The following is a 5,186-nucleotide window of genomic DNA, read 5'->3' on the forward strand; positions in this document are numbered from 1 at the left end:
AACTTCTGTAGATTACAAGCTCAAAGGTGACCTCTTTCTATGAAACATGGGGCTGATCACATTCAAAACGGGGAATTTGGAGCAGGAAGGGTAAATTCTTATTTTCATATGGCTTTCAAATCAAGTTATCTCCTATATTAAATTGTAGTGAGATGATGCACTGACCTCTTAATTTAACAAATTATCTTAATCATGCTGCCTAAGTAAATGAAAATAGATGAGATGTTGTTACAAAATGGCATGCATAGGTAGTTAATTGGTTCGTGCTAAATTCATGTGTGCACCGCTCGCTTCTTACAGCCACTATTTTAGAACGGCTCATCTGAAAATTAAATACCCCAATTGCCTAAATGTCAATTGAAATAGGTTTAAATAACTTACTGAATTTTTATGGAGCCACTAATTGAACAGCAAGGAATCAACTCATCAGTGATGAGTTTTAGTAACTAAGAATATGATCGCAACAGGTAAAAACTCTGTGTTATGAGATCAACACCAAAAAGACAAAGCTGTACTTCTGCACAGGTTACTCACAGCAGTAATGTTCTGTTAATTTTAAACTATTTACTTGATTTTTATGCTACCCAAAATTAAAATCCTAACGTAGAATATTAATCTGAACCTCTTCTGCCATGCTTTCTGGAGAAAACTAATTCCTCTGGAGATGGGCCACCAACATAGGCTTATGCTGTGCAGAGGTCAGCACAAGGCCTATGTCTCTATAAGCTTTGATGAGGTCTTTTGTTGCTCATCTATATGGAGGGATTTCATCTGCTTTGTGGGAGTGATTTTTATTTTGGTGGGAGTAATTAAAATTAGTAACCGGTTTTGTCCGAAATAATAGGGGCAGGTTATCACTTATGGTGCTAGAATTTTGCATACTCTGTAGGCTTCATATGCCTCACAGGACTGCTTCCTTTAATATACCATGGAAAACATTGGGAAAAACAGAATACAGGTCAAGAATGAGAAAGGGACAGTTTATTTATACAACCTACTGAGTGAGTAGCCCACACTTGCTGTGCATCTGTGCATTGGCCAAGGTACATATAGTTGTAAGTTTCCTCAAAATCCTTCTGATCACAACAGGTTCAGCCTGTAAATCGATAGGAAATCTTGTTTCTCCTGCATATGCCATCCCTCTGACTTTCTGTATAGGTGATATTTACTTGTCTGAAGTTATCAACATGCAAATCCTAAGCAGTGACACATTAGCATGAGCATAGCAATATCTAAATCGCGCTCTCAACAAGTTGTTGACAATTCTGTGTTCAAAGAACTGGTTTTTAAACTTTGTAAATTCTTTGAACACACATGGTACTAATATCACAATTTGTACTGACTTCACAAACACCAGAATTTCATTCAGGAACAAGGTGTTATAGCCCTGTCTCAGATTTGACATAATTTTCATTTATAAGAATGAATTTCTGCTTTAGGGACAAAACTTAGTTGAGTCTTATCTACAGAGCCATGACCAATATTTATGGGAACAATAATAATAATTTCATGCCATAAGCTTCCACAGACATCATGATCTGTTTTGTGCAAAACAAAAAAGTATTTTTACTTTGCATAAACTATGCAATTTTCCAACATCAACTGATATCCAGTAGTCACACATGTTGAATTAATATAATATAGTTAGCAACATGAAACAGTTTTTCCAGTTGTAAAATGTTCTGGTTAATGAACTTATATTAATTAGACAACCTTTTTAATGTTGGAAAAAAATTCATTTTCAAAAATTCATTTTCAGTCTGGATTTGTTATTTTTCTTTTTTGAGGCAATGTGTTTTTTCTTTAGAGCTAAACTTAGTACTAGACTAATTCAGAGAGTGATCATGTAAATAGTACTGGGTTAAAGGTTGGCAACTGCATGTTGTTTCATAGAAGCCAGTGGAATTGTTCACAACAGGAGGCAATATAGGCAAGGATAAGTGCTCATAGAATCGAGCTCAGAGTTTAGTGGATATTGTACTTTCTTGTAGTTCTGACCATGGATCTCAATGGATGTGTTGTGGTTCAAAATAAATACAAGTCAACCCCTAATAAATGCATTCCAGTACTATTTTTATTTAAAAAAAAAAAAAAATCTCCCCTCTGGCACCTAACTAAGGACATATTAAGAAATAAATAGCTGCCTATTATGACCTACAATGTTTTATAACCTTGTGCTGGAAGAGCACATTGACTAACAAGCTGCATTCCCAGAGCGCAGCCCTGTGGCAGATTCAGCGGGACGGAAGCAGTGCCAGCGCAGAGCAATGCTCACATGTGAGCAGTGGCCGCGGCCGGGCCAGCAAGCACCATGCAAGGAGCAGCCAGGGCCCTCGCCACCAGAGCCTGTCCCATTCCTGTCTGCAGCCTCCTGGGGACACCTTCTGCCACACACACATCTTGGGGGGCATGTTTTGCTTAAGTCCTTCTACAGAGATTGCTTTTAAGGCATGCATATATCACATCAGATTTGGCCTAGTGTCGGCAAAACATCCCAAGCTAATTTATCTGTCTTCTACTATTTGCAACAAGAACCTGCTTTGCTTATTTAATTTAAAAAGCATATGAAAACCTGTTCTGTGGGGGTGCGGGAAGAGGGAAAGCTGAGGAGCTTCAAATTCACTCAGGAAGGCATAAAAGAAAAAAACTCCAGACAAACAGGAAAAGAAAAAACAAACAACACAAAACAAAACAATAAAAACCCACCAACATCTGAAGTGGCAGCAGGCACTTTATGCTCTGTCCATCCTAAGGACCCCCACCTTCCCATCAGTCTGATTATTTGTTCTCCCTTCTTTCTCCTGCCAGCACTACGTGCTGTGTTCTGTCTCTACACAGCACATCTCCAGAGATTGAAATACAGCGTGCTTTTCCCAGTTACTTAGAGTCTTAGACAGTTCTCATGAGAGTAAATTCAAATTTCGCCTCACACACTTGTTTTTTGGCAGTTGCTCACACTTTTTCCCCAGTGTTCCCACCAAACAACCTTGTGCTGGAAAATACAACAATTAACTGTAACTTCCAGCAACAGCTGCTGCTCTTCTAGTAAGTACAATAGTTATTGCACAACAGATTCCCTCTTCCAAACATGTAAAAATTTTATAGTCTCCCTTTTTCAAACTAGTATTAAAAATAGTGCAAGATTGTCCAGAAAAAAAAGTATCCTGTGTACATCTGTTAGTTTGGATTTTTATCTTCGATTTTGCACTTACAACTTGTTAAACACACACTTATAATTATTGTAATGTGACTATTAGTGTCTTTCTGGTGATTTGCACACTCTCATGGCATAGTTTCAGAGGACAAAGTAGTAGGTAAACCTTTTTAGCTATTAGTGTTTCTTTGTATGTTTGAATCAAATATTAAGAAACCCAGGCAGTATGAAGCTAGACATGACATACTTAAGCCATTTTTCTCTCTTTGCTGACCCACAATTTCCTTCAAGAGGAGTTACTAAGATAAGAAATCTGAATATTTCAGCTCCTTACACCAGCAGTTATCAAGCTTTGTGGCTACATGACCCAGTTAGCTCCTTTTCCATAACAGAGAAGAACAGACTAACATGGTCCTTCCCTGACCTGCCTAGGGACGGAGCACTCTGCTTTAAATTATTAGAAATCAAGCTCTCCTTTCACAATCCAAACATTACTCCAACAGCCCAGAAATTGAGAGTAAGGATCATGCTACACTGACAAATAAAGCAACAAGAAATAAAAGAGAAAACTTCAAAAGCCGGTAAAACAAAGTAAACTCTTTTGACCAGAGGTCAGCCAAAGGCTGATTGATAAATGGTTAGTTACTTCAGAAAAGTGTACACTTTACCGAGGAACACTGAAATAAAGAGACAACAATATGAAGTAACACCATCAGAAAATTGTCTTTTTGTTCACCTATCAGAAATCTCATGTCTGTCTTGGATGCAAATTCAAACATTCACAGCATCACCAAGAAGACCTGTTCATACACATAAATACTATTATTTCCTCAGCATTAGGCACATAATAGTCTAACAGGTGAAGAATGCTTTCCACACCCTCAGAAATAACAGTACTTTGTTTCACTGAACAACTCTTCTCAGGAAATCTTTCCTGCCTTCCGGTTATTAACAGGGCTGCGAATGGAAAAGCAACAAAGCAAACAATACATTAAGATTTGAAAAATCAGCATCTGAATAGAAGGGAATGAACAATCTCAACCAGAATTGAACAGATGCAACACTTCTGATAGCATGACCAAGGCATCAAATAACAAACATGAAGCCAAAGCAGCAGCACATGCTTGGCAACAAACATTGCTAAATTAAAGCCAGGTGTTTTGTCAGTGCCTTTTAAATATACTTACAAATGAAATTATATTTGAGAATAAAAGGACTAAACTGCAGTGGAGTTGTTTTCCATAGTAATGCAACAAAATTTGACGATTTGAACATTTCTAGATTATTGTAACCAAGTTAAAAAAATAATTTCAAAAAAAGCAAATCTCAGTGAGAAAAAGGGAAAGTGCAGAGGAAACTTTATGGAATTAATTTCCAGCCCTATCAACCCTGCTGCAGCCACTCAAAAGGGGCAGTAAAGGACCTTTCCATTAAAACCGCACAATATCAAGACCAGAACTGTATTATTTTCATTTCCATCTCAGATGTTCAAGACATTGGCAACTGATGGCTAGGCACTGCAGAAAGCTTCCGCTGCGTGACCATTCTGCTATATAAGGAAGAAAGCCTGTTTGGCTTCAGTGCAGAGAGAATTTCATCTCATACACGTGTAATCCCCAGTGGGTTCATGTTTTCCAGGCTATAGAAACAACACATGTTTTTGAAGATGCTAGCACTGCAGAACAGCTATCAGAAACACAAATACAACGAGACATGAATCCAGCTGCCAGATTACCATGGAATCCCAGGGGACAAAGCAAGTGCAAAGGCTTCTCCAGCAAGTCTTTGGGGAGGAAAGCAACAACAGACAAACCCTGACTCAGAAACCCAGTCTTCATACCTGTGAATAGTCTTCATGGAAGAATGCTTCAAAGACACAAGCCATCTGCAAATCTAACGTATATGCAGACACCACTGGCACTTCAGAGACTTCTGATCCATGAAAATATGATGGCTGAACAAAATCTGCATATTAACACATACCTTTCAACTTGCTCTGTCACAAAAAGGGAAAACACTAAAAGCTACATAA

Source organism: Nesoenas mayeri, assembly GCF_963082525.1.
Source record: "Nesoenas mayeri genome assembly, chromosome: 11".
NCBI lineage: Eukaryota > Metazoa > Chordata > Aves > Columbiformes > Columbidae > Nesoenas > Nesoenas mayeri.